This window comes from Microtus pennsylvanicus, chromosome 4 (assembly GCF_037038515.1).
Source record: "Microtus pennsylvanicus isolate mMicPen1 chromosome 4, mMicPen1.hap1, whole genome shotgun sequence".
NCBI classification, from domain to species: domain Eukaryota; kingdom Metazoa; phylum Chordata; class Mammalia; order Rodentia; family Cricetidae; genus Microtus; species Microtus pennsylvanicus.
In genome coordinates this window covers 110099656-110121995 of record NC_134582.1, presented here as the reverse complement: position 1 = coordinate 110121995, position 22340 = coordinate 110099656, and the positions used below count along the sequence as shown (strand labels likewise).

Genomic DNA, 22340 nt, shown 5'->3' with positions numbered 1-22340 from the left:
GCAAGTGTTCTTAAGTGGGAGCTGAGCAGGATGTCTCACAGATCTTTCCAGAGATAGGAGCAAGGAGAGAAGGTTAGCTACTTGCAATTCAGCCTCTCTGAGCTATCAGAATTTCACCTCAAAACAAAACAAAAAAGGGTCTGGGATGTAACTGAGCCGTAAAGTGTCTGTCTAGAAGTGTAAAGTCATGGGTTACACCACTTCCCCAATTCCCAACTCTCGTCCCCCAAAATCCTAACAGAAGGGCTGGGCAGAGAAGGAAGAAGCAGTAAATCAGGGCCGAAGACAGACTGCTTCCAGGCTACACCTGTACATGGAGAACTCCGTCACACGGTCACCAATCATTACTCTCATGCAGATCCACAATAAAAAAGAGCAAGTGAGGCAAAGGAAGTACAAAACGTGGTTTACAGAGAAAAAGAGCACCTGGAAATTTAATGCTGGAGCTCAGTATTAAGAGAAATAAGAAGACCGAGGTGAGGCCTGATGTGTATTGAAATAAAGGGAGGGGTGCCATCAGGGCAAGACACCTGTATCCTCAGCTAAGCATCCAACTTAGGAAAAGGCCTAAATAATTTCTGTTCCTAAAGAGCAACAACCAAAGCTGCTGCGGATGTGATTCAGGGAGGCCAGACTCCATTCCAAGCAGGCAGCACAACTTAGCAGTGCTGCCCACGTGGTTCTGGCTTTTGAGTCATGAAAGACACAAGACAAAGAGAGATGTGGAATCTTCCTCCAGAGTTAAGGGGAGCTTCTGAGGCTACAGCTGTGTGGCAGGGGAGGCCCTGCATGTAGGTCCTGAGAGAGCAGTATATGAAGCTATGAAAGTGAAGCCTGGATTATGTTAGAGACTCCAAGATGTTAGAGGTGCCAGAGCTGTGGTCCATCTGCCAAGGAGAGCTGCACACAAAGGAGTGGAACCAACCCAGAGACGTATCTTGAGGCAGCAAGCCTAACAGAGCCACCTAAATCCTTTGACATCAGACAAAGAGCTACAGAATTTTCCCTGCTGAGTTTTGGTCTTACTTTCCTCCAGCATTTCCTTACTATGCCCTCCCCACCAAATTAGGAATGGTGATGTATATTCTGTGCCACTGCACGCGAGAAGCATGTGCTCTCCTTTTTTATTTTCATATGTGGTTAGTTAGGAAACTGCCTTGAGTCTCAGAAGAGACTTTGGCTCTTAAAACAGTGTTGAGACTGTGAAAGACTGAGGGATTCTGAAGAGAGACGAATACACGTAGCATTAAGATATGGCCAGGGAGTGGAATGTGCTTTAAATGTGAATGGAATGGCACCCATAGGCTCATACATCTAAATACTTGGCCCCAGTTGGTGAACTGCTTAGGATTAGGAGGTATGGCCTTGATGGAGGAGATAATTCACTTGGGAGGGGTGGGTGAGTTCTTTAAATTTCTTGCCATTACCAGTGTGCGCTCTCTGCCTCCTGCTTACATATTCACATGTGAGATCTCAGCTATTCCTGCCACCTTACTCTACCATCAAGAACTCTAACCCTATGAAACTGCAGCCCAATTAAATGCTTTCTTTTAGTGTTTGTCACAGCAACAGAAAAGTAGCTAATACAGAAGTTCACAAACAGCATTTATGTAGGAACTTTATTTTTAATTTGTGAATATAAAAAAGAAACCATGAGCAAAATTTCAGTAAAAGTAACCTGACTAATGCTACATAAAAATTGCCTAATTTCTAGAAATATTTGGTTATCTGCATTCCAGTTTTCTACCCTGAATGTTACTCTTAAAACCAGGAAAAAGAAAATAAAATGCTATTGAAAATAAAAAGAATTTACAAGTATTTATGATTTTAATATAGCCAAACTGTCACAAATAACTACTCTGGGCAACTACAGCAACACTGGCCACATGGTAATGATGGAAGAGCACAACTTAAAATTTTATTAGCATTCTACTAGGCCAGTGTGGGCAACAGTCCCAAGGAGACTCACAACCAATGTTGTACTAGGGCTGGTATGTGTGACCAATACAATACAGTTGAGATGAAGCGTGTCATTTCTAGGACACAGTAAGATTTTGTTCTGGCTGTTCTCTCATTGTTTTATTGGGGGGGGGGCATGGTTATGAGTAACTCTAAGGAGAGGCCCAAGGTGCAAAGAACTGAAGCCTCCTGTGAACAATATAAACGAGGAAGCAGATTCTCTAGACCTAGCCAAGTCTCAGCCGAGTGCTGCCCGATGAGATACTGAGTTAGAACCACATAGCTAAGCAGGTTTTAGACTCCTGACTCACAGAAGGGGTGAGAGAAATAAATGTATGCTGGTCCAAGTAGCAGAGATTGAGGTGATTTGTAATGCAGCCATATATAACTACACAGCTAGCTTAAGATTTCAGAGACTGTTATGACTTGGATTAAAATGTCCTAAAGGCATTTTAATAAACAAGAGTCAGGTGCATGGAGCCTTTGGGAGGTAACTGGACTGGGGACTCTAATTTCACCAATACATTATCCACCAATGGAGTCATAACTAAATAGACTACTGGGGAGGAGGTGATGGGAACCTCATTCCCTTTCTCTTTCCCTCCCTCACTCCTTCCTTTGCTTGTCTGCATGAGTCAAGTGGCTCTGCTTTGCCATGTACTTCACGTCGTAACACTCTGCCTCAAAAGGCCCGGAAACAATCTTTCTTTCTTTTACATTGATTTTTTTTCAATACTTTGTCATGTAGCTAGAAAGCTAACAGAGATTAAGGACTTTTCAAGGACCCACTTAGGAAAAGTACCTAAGCTGCAAGCCAGTTTGCTAAGTTCAAGGTTCTGATTTCCAATGTTTTGACCAAACCAAAACAGATACTTGAATTCATTCTTGAAAACAAAACAAAACACTTCCCTTATTTAACTTCTGCTTCTTTGCCTTTGCCATTCCCATTTCAACCTCTCTTCTTCAGCTCCTATAAACCCAGTCAACCAGCTTTCAAGCATACTTAGAGCTTTGTAGTGTTTACTCAGTTCTGCCACAGGGACACCAAGCAGTCATCACTGACAATACCAAGTCAAAAAGTATGGCTGTATTCCAAAACAACTTTTATCTAAAATCTGGCAGTGGGGTGGATTTGGCTCTTTGCCCTTTTATGAACAATCTTGGTAATCCAAATGCTTCCACTTATCCAGCAGATACCATTCACTGAAGCTAATTCAAGTTATCACTCAACAAAACTGTCTTCTTGTCATTCATCAATTTGTTTCTGATACAGCTCGCTTCCTTTACCTTATAGAATAGAAACGGCTCTGCTCTACTTCCATTTTTTATAACTCACTGATGTGCTCTTCTCAAGGACATCAAAGACCAAACTGCTGTGGCCAATTCTCCATCTTCACTACTATGCACTTGTTAGTAGCAGTTCACTGAGACAGTCACCTTTTTTGTCATAAACGTTTCCTTGAAAAAACATATTGTTTTTGTTTTTTGAGACAAGGGCTTCTTCGTGTAATAACCTGGCTGTCCTAGAACTTGCTCTGTAGACCAGGCTAGCGTCGAAATAACAGAGATTCTCCTGCCTCGTCTCCTGAGTGCTGGAATTCAAGGCATGAGCCACTAACTATATCAGGATGAAAAAAGATATTTTTACTTACATGTATGTATGTGCATCTGTATGTAAGCTGTGTATGTGTTGGGTAGGGGAGGGTGTTCATGGAGGCCAGAGGAGTATTGGATGCCCTGGAGATAGAGTTACAGGTAGTTGTGAGCTGCTCAGCATGGCTGCTAGGAACTGTACTCTGGCTTTCTGGAAGAGCAGCAAGATCTTTTAACCACTGACTGAATCATCTTGCTAGCTCCTTATAAAACATAAAAAAAAAATCCACCTTGATTTCCAGGGTATTATAATTACCCACTGTTGTTTCCCCCACAAATTTCTATTTACCTTTTATACTTAGTTACTTCACTCTAAATGCTGGCTTAATTGGACCTCCTTTTCTATCTACATTTAGCCAAGAAGGACTTCACTCAATTCTGGTGCAATTTGTATAACAACAAAATATCTGAGATTGGGTGATTATAAAACAAAGGAATTTACTTTTTGTATATTTGAGGCAGTAAGTCTAACTTGAGATGCCACAGTTAAGAGAGTACTATTCTTTATTTCAAGACGGCATCTCCAAGATGACAAACACTCAGACAGTGGAAAAGCAGTTCCCGCCAGTCCTTTTATAAACACACACATCGTATTTGTGAGAGTTCCGTCCTCATAGCCTGATCTCCCCAAAGCTCCACCCGGTACCATTTTGCCTTGTGGACTGAGTTTCAATATGGACTTTGGAGGTGCTGAACATTTAAACTATACACACACACACACACACACACACACACACACACACACACACACACACACAAGGATACTCATTTATACTTCAGATTTAAATAAAATTTCACTAATGCCAGAGTCACATTCATTTTCCTAATCAATACTAGAGCCAGCTGTCTAATAATCTTTATCGTAACTGTCTATACTCCAAGCTACCAATACTGAACTCTTAATTCACTCACCTCAATAAGGCTCTCTTCACTTTCCTTCTATTAGTAAAGGGCAACCCCATCACATCAAGTTGCTCAGGTTAAAGCCCTTGGATTCACTATCATAGCTAAGATCTTACCTGCTGACAAATCCCTCAAACTGTACCTTCTCCAAGACTTCCATGTTATCAGAATAAAGCCCCACAGTGGTCTCTACCTATTCTACATGCTTTTGGATATCCTTTATGTGGGATAAAACATGGTTCACTCTCTTATGGTCATGGATACTCTCATGTAAAACACAACATCCAAGCGGGCAGTAATTCTACTCAGTTCATTTGTTGTCACAGTTCAGTCACCTTGGATAATTCCTGACATATAGCAGTCATTTAGTGTTTGCTGAATGAATGAACAAAGTGTGAAAGGGGCAATGTCTTTTTCCTAAAGTTGATGGAAAATTGTCACCAAAACACTTTATATGTTCATTTTTAATTTTCCCAGTATTTAGAACAATAAAAGCTCTGATTATACACTAAATCAGAAAGGTTAGACTATGTAGCAATGGGCCTAGGCTGACCCTCTTAAAAATTCTGGTTTATTGCTGTTCATAAATCTTTACAGACCATGTTTTTCAGCCTGAAAAGACTGCACACAAAGCCCTAGAACCTTTAAAATCTATAATAGTCTAAAATTTGGATATGGCTAATTAAAAAAAATTATTAGAAGTGTGTGTGTGCGCAGGCGTGCACAAGTGCGAAGGTGAGAACACAACTTGTGAAGTTGGGTCTCTCCCACCTTTACATGCATCCCGGAGGTCAAACTGGGGTAGTCAGGCTTGTATGGCAAGTGAGCCCTCTTGCCCTCCCAGATGGGACTTTAGAGACAGCACTATAAAAACTGACAGGAGAGTTTAAGTGTGACTTCCTGGGACAATGCTCTGATACACTAAGTGTCACACCAGCTGATGAAGACTGCTCAAGGGCTTAGAAACTTACCTCTCAGTCTTTATAACATGGATAAGAAGGCAAGAGTTTTTGGACGTTTTATTTTTATGATAAGTCACATAAATAGGACTCTGAAGCCAATTAGAGTGCTAGAATAAACCATCATAGGCTGAGTAGCTTATAGACAACAAGCACTTATTTCTCTTATTCTTAAATCTTCAAAAGCCAAGATCAGGGTGCCAGAATATCAGCTGTCTGAGTCACAAGTTCACATAATATGAGGAGTGAAGGATTTCTCTGGAGCCATACAAACCCCTTCTTGAGGGTTCTATCTTCATGACCTAATCAACTCCCCAAAGCTCCATCTTCCAAATCTATCATCTTGGAAGTTAAGAGCTCATCATATAAACCTTGCATAACTTTGCATGTCTAAACTGGAATTAAAATATGTAACTAGAAAAATCCCAAAACTGCACTAATGCAAGTTTTAGTTTTAGGAAATACATTGGAATAGTTGCAGACACCTAAGAAACTCTTTAATCAGAGATAGCCAACTAGACTTTAACACGTACAAAAATAATCTTCATAGTTGCGTCATTAACAAAGAATAATCACATGTCAAGGCTTATAAAGGCAGAAGCAATACAATTTTCTTCTAGAAGGGATTGCCTCATGAGTCAATAGAAATCTTTAGAGTTCTCATTACATACTGATATCCTGCTTATTTTTAAAGGAAAAGAAGAACAGGAATGAAGAGTGCAGGGTTGAAAGACTAGGTCCGTTTTTGTTTTGTTCACTAAACAAGATCTGCATTGTGTACATTCCATACTTTCATCATCCATTCTTCCATTGAGGGGCATCTAGGTTGTTTCCAGGTTCTGGCTATTACAAACAATGCTGCTATGAACATAGTAGAGCATATACTTTTGTTGTATGATAAGGCCTCTCTTGGGTATATTCCCAAGAGGGGTATTGCTGGGTCCAGGGGTAGGTTGATCCCGAATTTCCTGAGAAACCGCCACACTGCTTTCCAAAGTGGTTGCACAAGTTTGCATTCCCACCAGCAATGGATGAGTGTACCCCTTTCTCCACAACCTCTCCAGCAAAGGCTGTCATTGGTGTTTTTTATTTTAGCCATTCTGACAGGTATAAGATGGTATCTTAAAGTTGTCTTGATTTGCATTTCCCTGATCACTAAGGAAGTTGAGCATGACCTTAAGTGTCTTTTGGCCATTTGAACTTCTTCTGTAGAGAATTCTCTGTTCAGCTCAGTGCCAGGACTACTGAGAACTCAAGAACAATGGCAATGGGTTTTTGATCCTACTGCACGTACTGGCTTTGTGAGAACCTAGGCAGTTTGGATGCTCAACTTACTAGACCTGGATGGAGGTGGGTGGTCCCTGCACTTCCCACAGGGCAGGGAACCCTGATAGCTCTTTGGGCTGATGAGGGAGGGGGCCTTGGTTGGGGGAGGGGGAGGGAAATAGGAGGCGGTGGCGGGGAAGAGACAGAAATCTTTAATAAATAAATAAACGGAAAAAAAAAAGATCTGCACTGTGATGCCACAGATTCCTCTACCACAAGGCTGCTGCTTTGAGATTTTATCCTCTATAGGTAACACATACATACCATTAGCTCCAAATGTTAAAGACCAACCAACAGAATCCTAAGAAAATCAATCAAACCAAAAACACTCAGTTGCTGTCATTTTTCTCTTTCTCATTTCATGTTTTGAAGCAATAACTGTCAATTCATCCCAGGTTGGGTATGAAGAAAAAACTTAGTAACAACTTTCATCTCAACACATGTTCATATGACTAGCTTAAAAGGGAAAAGACATTTCTGAGTTTTTATGCTTTCATGTCCCACACCTCAACAAAGTCAAAAAGTGGGTAGTCAAAAAATGTGATTTATTGATTAATATGACAAAAAAGGACACAAAAGAAACCTGTTGTTTACTCTTGGCCTATAATTGTAACATAAATATGGTAGTTTGAATGTAATTGGCCCCAATAAGCTCATAGGGAGTGGCACTGTTAGGAGGTTTGACTTTGTTGAAGTAGAGATGGCATTGTTGGAGCAAGTGCGTCACTATGTGGGTGTCCTATGCTTAAGCTACACCTAGTTCAGTTCACTTCCTGTTGCCTGCTGATCAAGATGTTAAGACTTTCAGCTCCTCCTCCAGCACCATGTCTACCTGCACACTGCCATATCCTGCGATGAGGGTAATGGACTAAAACGCTGAACTATAAGCCACCCAAATTAAATGTTTTTCTTTATAAGAGTTGCCATGGTATGGTGTCTCTTCAGAGCAATAGAAACCCTGAGACAATAACAACAGCATTTTTTATGTATAGTTCATGTTCAGTTCTAAATCCTAATGGTGTTAAAATTAAAATTATGACTGCAATATTTCTAACCAAAAGGTACTTCAAATTCAAGGTCCAGAATTCAAAGGTTTGGTTACATTATTCTTAATTTATTAATATAATAAAACAGCAGAAGCCGGGGGATGGTGGCGCATGCCTTTAATCCCAGCACTCGGGAGGCAGAGGCAGGCAGGTCTCTGTGAGTTCGAGACCAGCCTGGTCTACAGAGCTAGTTCCAGGACAGGCTCCAAAGCCATAGAGAAACCCTGTCTCGAAAAACCAAAAAAAAAAAAAAAAAACCAACAAAAACCCAGCAGTAATAATTTATGAGTAGCATACGGGTCTCTTACATTTTGCACAAATTTTTCATGTAATGCCATATATATCCTAATAATGCATAATGTAGGAAATTTTAATAAGTTACTAAAATCTCAACTAAAAGCAGGGATAACTTCACTATTTTACAATCTCAATGCTAGTAAAGCTTTGACAAAGATTAATTCTGGGGTTTTAAACAACAAAAATTTTGGTTAAAACAAATTGTTAGTATTTGTATCAAAAAGTTAAAGATGTAACAAAATTACATGGGGTTCAAAGCCATAAATTGCAGTGTTCTAGTTCACAATTTATAACAACATAGTAACCAACCCAACAGGAAATGAGATAAAGATTGAATAACATTCTTCTGAAAATAGAAAGTTATCCTTTTAACTCTGAGTCTGCAGGTAAGTAAACATTCTTCTGTGAAAAATCGGACAGTTTCGATAAAGGACAGTGCTCTACACCCTCATCAGTGGTGGGAGAGGAAAGAGTCAGTGTGTGCTACAAAGTAAAGTGAAGCTGGGGAAACCTTAGAGGTTAAACTATGGCTCTAGAAATGAGAAATTACCTCTGAAAATGATCATCAATGAGTAAACACCCAGGATCTATTGTCCTCTTAACATACACATACCAAAATCCAAGAGTTGCATTAATAAACTTGTTTTTTCTTCTTTATAACAACTACCTCTTGTTGGAGAACCCATGGAAGTTAAACATGAAGACGCTTCTCCCGCAGGTGGGGAAACACACAAGATGACCTTTTCAATCCTTCCCTTTCACATGCCGAAAACAAATCTTGAAAGGCAGTTTGTGGAAGAAATGCAAAATCCACACAGAATCCAAAGTTACTTGCTCAACTACATGAACAACTAGTTCTATTACTGATTCAGGATTTAGATAAAAAAACACTTCAAGTGAGAAAAAAAGAACCCAAACTTCTAGTTTTAAGCAGGAAAATCAGTCCCATCAATAGTCCTCATCATTGTCACCATATCTATCACACACCCAATTATAAAAACGAACTGGGGCGTCTTACTTTTAAAAAACTCACTTGAAAGATGAATCATGTAACATATGGGCACTGACACAGCTTAAGAACCCCACTTCAGTGAATGTGGAAGGATAGCAAACTAACTATAAAAGACCGATTTCAGCAATCTGTAGGAACGCAGGGACTCTGAAACAGTTGGATATAACCCTACCCAGAGAGCTAAAAAAACCCAGAAGAATGGCTAGGAGAAGCAGGGTTGGGCCATTATCAAGTTATTTCATTGTTAATAGGGGATGTTTTATCTTAAACCATGTGTTAACATGTATGGGAAATGGGATGTTAACATGTGTTTGGAAAAAGCTGCAAAAGTACTGCTCACAAAGTGTGATCAGAGCCAAAATTAATCAATTAAACATATCTTTATTTTTAAATACTTCCTAATTAAGCAACCTTCTATTCACTACAGAATGATATAACACCATAAGATAAGCACACATATGACTTGTCTGTACATAATCCCTTCCTTTTAGAAAGGGGATTATCTATCCACTCCTCACTCCACCACAGAAAAAAATAAATCAAGATCTATGTATGTGGCTCAGTAATAAACATGCAGAGAAATTAAGAAAAGTCCTGGTTTTATTCCAACCCTCAAAAAATAGCTTCATAACAAATGAGGAAGCATTATGCATCACTCATGGTTAACATCATTACAGAATCCCAGCACTTGCCAACTAAATCATTTACTAATAACACATATCTAATGAAAGGCTAATATATAGAACACACACATAACTCCATAATAAAAGATATCAACTCAATTTAAAAAGAAACAGGGAAGAAGAATGCATTAGTCATTTCACTGAAGAATATGTATGAATGGCCTCTAAGGACATACAGAGATGCTTAACACCATGATTATTAGAGACATGAAAATTAAATCACAAGAAGGGCTAGGGATACAGCTTAGTCTGAAGAGGGCTTGCCCAGCAAGCACAAAGTCCTGGGTTCAATCTTCAGTACCATGAAAGTGGTCATGAACACATGTAATCCCAGCACCTGGGAGGAGGAGACAAAAACAACCACATAAACAGAATCCACACAATGGGATATCATTTTATATCCATTAGAATGGCTAAATAATAACAACAAACTATAGCAGTGGTTGTAAACATGTTCTTAAAGCTGAGCCCTCAAACAGAAGCTCTCAAAAGCTGGTGATAGGAATGAAAAAAATAGTTGCCAATTTAGAAGACAGCTAGGCAGTTTCAGAAAAAGTTAAGAATAAATGTACCACACAACCCAGCAATTACACCCCTGGGCATATACCAAGAGAAATGAAAACACGTTCATATAAAGACTTTTATGAGAAAATTCACAGCAAGATTATTTAATATTTAAAAAAGCAAAAATCCATAGAAATAATCTAGATATCCATCAACCAATGAGTGGATGAGCAAAATGTAATATATCTATAAGATGGACTACAACTCATCAATAAAAATGGAAAAACTACTAGCTACATGTTACAAAATGAGTAAGTCATAAAAAACGCACCAAGTTAAAAAAAAAACACAAAGTCTGTCTATTATATGATTCAATACTTATGTTCTGTCCAGAAAGGGTAAAGGGAAAATTCTTGGAAAAGAATATAAAATAGTAGTTGTCTAGTACTGGGGAATGGGAACTGGGACTAACTTGGGCATACGGAATCTTACCAAGATTTGGGCTAGGGGTGGGGAGCCTCCACTGGTAAAGCCAGTATGAGGACCAAGTCTGATCCCAAGAAGTGTACAAAGGCCAGGCATGATGGTGGGCACCTGTAATTCCAGGGCTACAGAGATGGAAACAGGTGTATCACTGGTGCTCCCAGGCCAATGAGAAATACCGCATCAAAGGATTACTGAGGATGACACATGATGGCTTCACATACATGGCCTCATGCCCATGCATGCTCCCATACCAAGTACACACACAAAGGATCACTGAGGATGACACATGATGGCTTCACATACATGGCCTCATGCCCATGCATGCACCCATACCAAGTACACACACACACACACACACACACACACACACACACACACACACACACACAAGAATCTTATCAAAGTTTGAAAACTATGTTTTAATATTGTATTATAGCAATGGTTACACAATTTAGGAGTTATTAAAAATCACACAAACCTTAAAGTGGATAAATTATATCTCATAAAAGTCCATGGATCAGAGATAAATTCATTCAAAAAGATAAGGACTAAAGACATAAATGGGAGAGAGAAATCATGGACTCTGACTGGATTCTAAGACAAGAAAAAGAGCTATTAAAAACATTAAGAGACAACTGAGAAATATTCATTTGAACCAGAAACTAGACAGTATTATGGAAATATTACTGTCTTAGGCTTTACAATATGGTAGTATGTAGAAGACTGCCTTTATGCTCAAATATGTAAGTAAAAGAGCACAGGGATTAATTTCTCCATTTACTTGGAAACAGGTAGTCAATTAATCAATAAACAAGAATCCCTTAATTGCTGAAAGAAAAGCAAAGGTAGCAAAATGGAAATCAGGGCTAGCATGTAGCTCATCAGTGGCACACCCAGCAGATGCATGAGGCCCTGGGTTCAATCCCCAGCACCAAACTGAATGGATAGATGGATGAACGAATAAACTAAAAAAATGATAAGGTGAATACAGGTGTGGGTTTGTACATATCCAATGTACTGCTCTTCTAACTTGTCTGTAGGTCTGAAAGCTTCAAAACAAAAACATTCCAAATGGGACTCTCATTTGTTGAATTTATATTAACTTTACTTTTTAGTTTTTGGAGACAGGGCTAACTGTGTAGCTCAGGCTGGCTTCCAAATGATTTTCAGTCCTCTTAGCATCTTGAGTGATGATGTTACAAACATGTGACCACACCCAGCTTCTCATTTGATCTCTACTGAATTTTTTACATTTGTGTATTTGTGTGAGTGGTATGGTGTGTGTGCGTCTGTGTGTATGTGTGTGTGAGACAGGTGAGTGTGGACTCAAGTATACCACTGTGAGTGGGTGAAGGTCAAAGGACAACTTGTGGAAATCAACTCTCCCCTCCACCATGTGGGTTCTGCAGATGAAACTAAGGCCATTAAAGAGGTAGCAAGCATCTTTACACACTGAACCATATCATTAGCCCTCACTTGATCTTTCTAGGGAACAAATAGGAGACATAGATAGAACAGGTATAGTGGTGGGATCACACTTATCATCCCAGTGCTACAGAGAAAGGTACTGTCTCAAAAAATAACATCATATACACAAAATTAGTTAAGCTTCATGGTTAAATATTTAACCATATTGCATACTGAGATGTATATAACATGAAACTACCATTTTTGGTTACTCTAGTCCTAATTTGGGCTTTGTGGATTTGTAGTCAATATTACTCTGTTCACTTAAGAAACAGCCAGTATTTCCTATGACTACTCTAATTCCTCACCTCAGACATTTTGTCTTGTTATTTCCTACTGCACAAGTTCTAACAATCTATTTGAACAATTTAAAGTTTTAACAGTAGCACCAGAGAGATGGCTCAGCAGTTAAGAGCATCTGTTGCTTTTCCAAAGGACTGAAGTTCAGTTCCCAACACCCAGGTCAGGCAGCTCATAACCACCTGTACCTCAAGTTTCAGGGGATCCAACATCACTTTGGCCTCCTTGGGCACTCACATGCCATCACATGCCAGATACACACACCAGATAAACACACAGATATAGACACACACACACGCACACACACATATATAATTTTAATAGTATGAAACTTTTTTTTTTTGGTTTTTCGAGACAGGATTTCTCTGGTATGAAAACTCATCAAAAATGCTAATGTAAAATATAAATCTTGTTAGTGAACTAAAAAGGAAATTTACTTAGAAGTTCAAAAAGTCACATAATAAAGCTTTCTCAGCATTTGATCTTAAACTAAGACAAGAAGGAAGAAAAGACAAGATATGCTAAAATACAAATTACTTCACACACGGGACTGCTTAAAGCACCCTAACAGATGGAAAAAATGTAGAAATTATAGCTACTACAATGGCTATGAACAAAAATATGGACAATAACAAGTGTTTATACAGACAGAATAAAAGTGGGAACACACTGCTAGTTCTTCTCTATCTTCACCAAATGGAACAGGTACCCTAGGGGATACTTGTCCATTCCTCAAAATGTTCAAGGTAAGTCAGAAGATATAATTCAGTGTTAAGACACTAACATAAACCCTCAAGCAGAAGCACTCAAGAACCAATCAATTAGCACAGCATATTCACACAACAGATCATTCAACTATACAAAATTGAAGTGTTCATATATGCTATGACACGTATGAAAACAGTATGTTAACCAAAGAAGTCAGATACAAAAGACCATCTATGGAATCCTAGAACATCCAGAATAGCAACTTTGTAGAGACATGAATAACAGCAGCCACGAATATCCTGCAGGGCAGGATAAATCTACAATGGCTTTCATCTTAAAAGGCAATAGAAGTGTTCTAGCAGTGGTAAAGGTAAACAAAAGTCTCTGACTATACCAAAATTCACTGAACTATGAAATTTAAGAGGATGAGTTTCTGGCAGATTAATTACATTTCAATAATGTTTTTAAAAAAGAATTAGCCTCTTTATTGAAGAAAAAAAGACATTAAAGAACAAGTCACAGAAAAGCAAAGGAAATGACCAATAAATATACAAATTTCAAACAATTGTAACAAGATAAAAAGACTTAAAAAATAAAAGAGGGACTGAATTTTCTGAACTGAAAGCAAGAACAAGAAGATAAGTTTTTCATTTATTTGGGGCTAAGCAAACAACAAATAACAAAAGTAGCAAATAATAATAAAGTAAGGGGCATAGAGAATGATCGTAATTGTAGCACACGGGCAGGAGATCAGGGAGACCTGAGAAACTAGTAGGGCTGTGGGAAAGGTACCAATTATCTAAGCACTAAGTGATCAGGGCTGGTGGTGTCTCAGAAACCTAAAGACTCAGAAGACAGAGATTTTCTTTTCCAGACTGAATGCCTTTGGCAAAAAAGGTGAGTAGAGCCAAGTGAGGTGATACATTCCTGCAATCCTAGCATAATGGAGGCAGGGGAATCAAACATTCCAGGCCAGATGTTCTTGAAAAGAAGGGCCAGCCCACGCCTTTAAAAAAAAAGGGGGGGGGGAATAAAAGGAGAGATTTCTCTGGATAGAAGGCAATGGAGAGGAAGATAAAAAAGAAGGGAAAATTACTGCAAACTCTGTACTAGGACAGCAATATGTGCCAAGGAGTGAAATCTGAAATTCTCCAAAGTATGAAGTTCCCCAAATCCACAACCAAGTCAAAATCCCAGGCCAGTGAGGCAAGATGCCTATGCAGGAAGCAGAAATATACAGCAGGACACAGACCGAGATGTCTGGTAAGATGTTATCAACCTAGGACTACAAGAGATTATTAAAACCCTGACAGCACTGCTAAGACAGCAAGGATAAACAGGCCAGTGCAGGACATCTAGGGACAAGCTCTGCAGCCTAAGGTCCACTCAGCACCCCTGGGAAAGATTTTAATGGCAGACAATGGGATATGGACTGAGCACTCACACATGGCCCTACATAATCCAGAAATTACAGGAACCCATGTATTAACTGGGGTGTTCATCAGTGATAGAGCACCTGCCCAGCACATGCAAGGTCCTAGGTCCAATCCCCATTATCAAACAAACAAACAAAAAACATTATTCTTTTGAGACATAGTGGCGTAAGCCTATAATCCCAGTATTTGTGAGGTGGTGGCAGAATCAGAAGCTCCAGGTCTTCCTTAGCTACATAGCAATTCAATGTGAGCTACATGAGAGCCTGTCCAAAAAAAAAAAAAAAAAGATTATAGGAAACAGGAAACATGTTTTCTTTTAAAGACAGGGTCGGAAACATGTTTTCTATATGAATTACATAGCAGTGATATAAACACATTCTTTGGGCCTTCGGAGACTGAACATTGGTATGTACTGCATATTGTTATATGAACCAAATGCCTGCAGGATGCCGGACCAACACCTGATTCCACATCAAGACATGATTCCACACACAGGACTAGGCTTGCATAAATAAACTGAAGAAAGGATAACCTCAAAGCCAGATAAGTCAGGCCCCTGGATAATCCCGTCTAGATCCACCGCAAAGCTGTGTACTCTCAATTATCTCTGGATACACGGACCGGATTACACATCAACTTCGCTATATGCCCTAGAGAACCAATGATGTGAGCCAGAGCCACAGCAGGATAAGTGACCTGAATTCATCTGCAAAGCTCAGAAACTTCAGACTGAGAAATTCTATAAGAGATCCCCTCCATTTTTATATTTATGGCAGCTTCACTTAGGACTGTGAGAAGACAACAGTAAAGTCTGGAAGAACACCACAGAGAAGTTGGAAGAAAACAGGACTCAGGCATGAACTGGAAACCACCAAGCATCTTCACTGCTCATCACTGTAGTCTGCCGATACCCCCCCCCCCCAGGAAACCCAACTTTTGCTCATTATTGTAGTCTGCTGCTCCCCCCAGGAAACTCAATTTTGAATGCCTCTCACCTTATCTGTCTCTAGTTAAGTCTCTCTTAAAGAGACAGCAGAGAACTGCAGTCTTTGAAAAATGCACACCCATAACCAAATTAATATCCAGGTACAATGTATACATCTGTAAAGTCACTTAATATCGTTCTAGAAAGACCAGCTAAAGTAACTAGACAAGTTAAAACACACAGACACGGAGAAGAAGGGAGAGGAGTTGTATTTACAGATGATATGACAGTATCTGGAAAGCCTAAGAGAAAAAAACAGTATAAAGTAACTTAGTAAGAATTGGGCAAGATATCAGGAAAATGAGCAGAAATCAACAGTATTTATGTGTATAAATAATAATCAGTTTGAAGATTTTCCTAAAAAGGATAAAATATGACTAAAATAAGAAACATACAAAAGTTGTATTAAAAACACAAGTCAGTTCCTAAAGAAAAAATAAACTTTAGAAAATAAAAGTATTTTATGTTAATGTTAAAATGTTTCAATACCATCAAGAAGTCAACTGCTCCTAAGTAGATTCATAAATTTAATGCAATTCTAGTAAGAATAGCAACAGAGTCAGACAAACTGGTGCTAAGACTCACTGGGAGGGGCGGGGACCAACTAGAAGAGCAACAGAAACACTGAGGAGGAGTTGTGGCAATGGGGGCTAAGCAGCCAAGCAGTACACCAGATCTCAGTGTGATAGAAACCTCAGACTGAGTGTTGGTACCGGCACAGCGCTGGCCAGAGAAGCCAACGAGATAAAACACAGACAGGGTGCTCTATATAAACCACTCACAACTCACTTAGCAGCATTTTCAATGGGTATCACTATAGCTATCTGGCTATGTTAAAAATAACACAGAAATCTTATGGCTTAAATGACTACCATCACATTCTTTGTGCAAATGGAATTCTTATCTGTCTTTACACTGCATCTGGAAGTCAAGATAATTTCATAATCTTGTGTTTGACTGTCCATAATTACACTGTGAAACTCTGACACTTAGTTTCAAAACTGAATCAAACAAAGAATTGGAACTTTAAGTTAAGGAAATTGTGTACGTTGGATATTCTGTCTCTTGTAGCTAATACAGGACACTGTGCAGCATTTTCAGAAAAGTATAAAATCTAATTTCTAAATGATTTATTGGTATTTTTTAAAGTTTTTTACATTTAAGAATATTTATTTAATGCCTTATATAGACTACTCTCTTGATTTTGAGGAAATAAACCCTAACATGTATGATTAAATCAATGATGAAAATTCCTTTTTAAAATTTCTGCTGCTTTAAAAAACTCACAGCTTTAATTTCATTGTCTCTCTGATAAGCAAATTTTTCTTTTTCTTTTTTTTTTAAAGATTTATTTATTTATTATGTGTACAGTATTCTCAGTATTCTGTCTGCATGTATGCCTGCAGGCCAGAAGAGGGCACCCGATTTCATTACAGATGGTTGTGATTCACCATGTGGTTGCTGGGAATTGAACTCAGGACCTTTGGAAGAGCAGGAAGTGCTCTTAACCGCTGAGCCATCTCTCCAGCCCAAGCAAATTTTTCTAAACACAGTAACATAATAAGAAAGGTGAGACACTAAAGAAAAGAAACAAAGAATAACTCTTCCTTATGGGGGCAAAAAAGGAGCTTTGTTATTTGGATCAACAGCCTCTCTCTTCTCATCTTTTAAACTAAGGGATGGACACATTCCCCAGACTAAGTCCATTAAAAAAGGGTATTTTTCAAAGTACATTCTTGCAGGGGGAAAAACAATCAAAACCACATGAACAGAATTCCGCAACCCTTTTTTTCCCAAACAGCCATGGCACGCATCTCAAACAGGTGCTGCAAAAGTAGAAAGTCATCAAAGTGCCTGTGCTGCCTTCCTAGTATCCTACAAGGACACTGGCAAGAACAATGCTCAACTACTTTCCACCTTGGCACGCACAGACAGTATGTAGGGGTACATTGTGTTTGCAAGCACCCCAGAAATAAAGATGCCAGCAGTTCCCACCTGAAGCTCCTTGGCTAGGGTCACTGGTGACTCCAGGTCACACTTCATGGCTAAGAGTGGTAAGAGCAGATCTGCTTTCTGGAAGCTCAGCTCAGTCACAATCACCTTTCCTGTGACTTCTAGGATTAGGTGCATGTTCAGTGCTCTTAGAAATGGTTACTGTACTTTCAAATCCTCTACTACACACTACCTTGTGAGCTGGGCCTCTGGCCAAATAACTTCACTTAGCATTGAGGAAGCCCACCCATCTTGCAGAGATATTGTGGAGACAAGAAAAAAAACATAATCAGTAGACTAGTATTACAATTCTCTTGCCACAGTGCTTGAGAGGCAATCAATACATGAGAACTATTAATGTCAAGACGGTTGTTGAATTAAAGGGAAACCTAACTTCTCTACAGGATAAGAAACCAAAGGCTTCCCTCTCCCTAATCTAAGAACTAAAATGTCTCTGGAAACTTACTGACTCCTACCACTTCAAGATCATAATCTCTTTCCTAGGTAACATTCACAGCTTCTTATCCCAGTATTTGTAGAATGACTGCCCTTGTCACTCATTTATGAAAGAATACAAGAACCTATTATCTGGCAGACCCATATATAAGAAGCGATCCTGGCACATTTACTTGTGCTCTGTAGAAACAGTGCCTAGGAAGCCAGCGCAGGGTCATATGTACGAGGAGAAAACACCAGCACTTTGTCCGTATTCTGACAACCCTAAACCCAGAATAATGCAACCATCTGTAGGCCAAAACACTCCCTTAAAAGTGGTGAGCAAGATTCTTTCCTATAATTAATCTCCCCCACCCTGAAAACCCCAGGGGAAAAGAGTTGTAATGAAATACTGCTTCAAAATAAATGTTACACACAACTGCACACTCAGCAGAGGATCTCGGAACAAAAGCACAAAAGGCCTGCTGGTAAAAGATGACAAGGTCACAACGGGGTGTCAGAAGACTTCAAAAGGAGCCACTCTGAGCATCCTGCTTGGCAGCACGTTTCCAAGCAGCACCAACTCTTAACTTCCTCTTTTTGATTAAGACTGGGTATGGTTATCAACTCTAAGCATACACTTGCTGCCAGGAAATCTCCTCCTTCTAACTCTGGATATACTCTAGAAGTAAACACATAACAATGAAGTAGAAATTATTATATCGTCTAATCACAATCCCTAAGTATTTTTAACTTCTTGAAGAACGGGGATATGAAAAGCAAATTCTCCCTGAGCTGCTCTTTGATCTTAGTGGAGAACAAAAAGGTGAAGCAAAATTTTTATGCTCCAAGAATCTCAAAGGAACAAAACTCCTCTAACAAAATTGTTTGAGACCTTGCTAGAGACTGAATCTAATACCCTTTGTAGGGGACTACTGTCATTGAGCTACGTACATCCCAGCCAAAAGCAATTGCTTCTGGAAAGTGACTATGAGAGCAACTGCACACTCAGCCATTAAGTGAAGATGAGTGGGGGATTCCAAGTACTTCACATGCAAACAGGAGGGAAGACAACACAGCTCCTACTCCGAAAAGAGTTAAGGTGGAAGAACACCTTAAGGGTCACAAGAGACGTTTACAAGAATATTGTATCAACAGATCCAAAACACATAAGCCAATGATACTCTAGACATATTAACAAATGTAAACCAAAAGGGATGCCCTCTACGTTGTGAGCAACGAATCAGTTACCCAACTTTGAGAATGGGATTAAAGCTGTAATTTATTTACAGGAAAAGAATTAAAAAAGAACTAAAGGTTCTCCCAGCACACAAACCCAAACTGTAGATTGGCTGCTTCCCAGCTTGACAGGTAGGGCGTGGCACCAGAGTTCTCACAGGAGCTCAAAGATACTTGGGTGAGCTCTCACAAATCTGGACACTCTGGTTTCCAAGCAAAGGCCAGTTAATTCCTTAATTTCCCCCTAAGTCCACCTCAAGTCACCACGCCCGTTCACTCAAACACACATATACCTAGTTAGAGCACACACATTTGATCTTCTACTCCTGGACATCTTTCAGGAACCAAGCGCGGAAGACCCCCCCCCCCCCCCCCATCACACAATACCCACATTCCCTTCCTCTCCTAGAGGTTAAACCAGTACAAGAGCCCACGAGTATTCAGCTGGACGTGGAGCGTCTAAAGACTTGAGTCTGATAAAGCCATTCCTTTAAGTGGCACCAAACCCTGGCGGAGAGGCTGGAGGAGCAGCTGCTCTGTTTCGGCAAGGAGTGGATTGAAAGCGAGGGAGGACCGGGTGGAGTGCAGCGCAGGGACTGCGGCGGTCCCGGGTCGCGGGCACCGCCCGGGCGCGGCCCTGGGAGGTACCGGAGTGGTGCAGGTGACCTTCCGGAGAGGCCGCCCGCTCTCGGGGCGCAAACGGGTTAGATCTCGGGCGGCTGGAGGGCCGTGCAATCACGGCGGCCGCGGGCCTGGCCCGTCGGACACACCCCCGCCGCGGCCCGGCCTCCCCGGCCGGCGGGCGCTCACCTGCACCGCGAGCCGCTCGCCCCGCGGGCTCTCGGGCTTCGGCTGCGCCGATCGGACCGCGCTCGGCTCTGTGCTCGGAGTTCCGCGCAGGGCGCCGCAGGAGTCGGGAGGGCGGCGGCGGCCTGGGCGGCGGAGGAGGAGGACTCCGGCGCTCCGCTCTGGGGAGACCCACCCTCCTCCTGGCCGCTCTGCAGCAGCCGCCCCAGATCACTTCCGGGGCGCGGGGGAGCGGGGCGGGGCGCCCCCTGGCACTTCCTGTCGTGGGGCCGGAAAGACCATGGCGGCCGCGAACAAAGGGTCTGCGGCGCGGGCGAGGCGCAGTGCGATAACGGCCTGGCTGCCTCACGGTGGCTCTCTCCGCCTGCGAGGCGCGATCACCTCCCAACACGTGGCCTGGGTTCCGGTGCCGGGGCGCCTTCGTCTTCTCAGAACACTGGGGGCTCCTGGGGAAGGAGGGGAGGGAGAAGGCTGCCATCTTGCTTCTGGGGGCTGCTGGGGTTCCCTGGCAGGCGTTTTCCCTTCAGCCTGCGACGTGGCTTATCGCATTTATAATCTGGGGACGTGGGTGGGTCGCCTTTCCTGGTTGAAGGCTCTTGGTGGTTGCCCCGAAGAGCTGGCCTCTGCGGATGGACTTCTGATTCCTTCTGGAAGAGGCTAAGGGCCCCTTCGACAATAGATATGGTGCCGAGATAAGTCGGTGGCCCAGTGACACACGGATTCTCTTTTATTTCAAGGAATGCCCACTCAGTGAAGTGAGCAGTCAAGAAAACAAATGATTGGCCCTGTAGAGATGGATCAGCAGGTTAAGAGCACTGACTGCTCTTCTAGAGGACCCTAGTTGAATTCTCAGCACCCATGTGGCAGCTCACAGTTGTCTGTAACTTCAGTTCCTGGGGAATTCATAGCAAAAGAATGCACATAAAAATAAAAGTTAAAAAAGAATAATTTTGTTTGGAAGTGTGTATGGAGGGAAGAAGTGATGACTTTACTAACTGTAGTTTTAAATATGAGTAAGGCACCTTTTTTCCAGTACAAAAAGAAAATGGTAAGACTGGATACAAACAAAGGCGGAACCCCACAGAACAGGGAGCAGACATGCACATTGAGAAGGTTGAGTAGCACATGTCACCCTGGGTTGCTGAGAGGCTGCAGAAGGAGAACAGGAGTCAAATCATGAGTTGTCTTCTGTGCTGCGTCTCCTAAATTCTGGGAGTAGGATGGCTAGTAAAATTGAAGTTGTTAGTTTATGAATGGAGGCCTGACGCGGGGGCGGGCTCTGGGTTGGGGGGTGGTGAGCAGAAGGCCAGCAGAACCGAAGGGGAAAGGAGCTGCGATCTTTGTGGCAGTGAACGAACGTCTGGAGGAGATGGTTTGAATGATGAAGCCATCCATATAAACTGAGGATTGTTTGCTGGGGCAGCTGGTGGGTAAGAGAATGGAAGTGACAATGAGAATGTTTTGTTTTGCCTTGGAACAGATGCAGGATTTAATTGTTCTCCCCACCCTGCCCCGTGTGTGTGCGTGCGTGCGTGTGTGTGTGTGTGTGTGTGTGTGTGTGTGTTGGGGGGGTTGATGTTTGGAGACAGTATTATTTATCCCAGGCTGACTTCCACTTGGCCACTTAATTGACGATGCCCTTAAACTTCAGACCTAAACGCCTCCTCCCAAGTGCTGGCCATACAGACTTGTTCTACCACATCTGGTTTGTGCTGGAGATGAAACCCTGGGTTTCATGCCAGCAAACACTAACAGCTATATCTCCATTGCACAAAGGTATACTTTACTAAAGAGGTAAAGAATGGTGGACATAGGTTATGGGAGAAGGATTTCTTTAGTTTTAAGTAAGAGTGGTTTTATCTGAGCCCAGGGGTGGTGGCGCACACCTTTAATCTCAGCACTCAGGAGTCAGAGGCAGGCAGATCTCCGTGAGTTTGAGGTCAGCCTGTTCTACAAGAGCTAGTTCAGGACAGGCTCCAAAGCTACAGAGAAACCCTGTCTCGAAAAACAAAAAGAAAAAAGAAAAAAACAAGAGTGGTGTTATCTAATGGCAGTTGCTATATGGTGGATTCAGAGTTCTAGAGGGACTGGAGGAACTGAAGTTAGAAACACCATGGATTTATATTACCACATTTAAGCAGAT

General features: G+C 41.2%; 1 protein-coding gene across 1 annotated transcript in view; it reads right to left on the bottom strand.

Annotated features, from left to right (window-relative positions):
* Positions 1–20380, bottom strand: part of Rala (RAS like proto-oncogene A) — a 51946-nt gene extending 31566 nt beyond the window's left edge. The window contains exon 1 of the mRNA XM_075970150.1: positions 20201–20380. The gene's annotated coding sequence lies outside the window, so the exon portion shown is untranslated. The remainder of the gene's footprint in view (positions 1–20200) is intronic.
* Positions 20381–22340: the final 1960 nt, after the last annotated feature.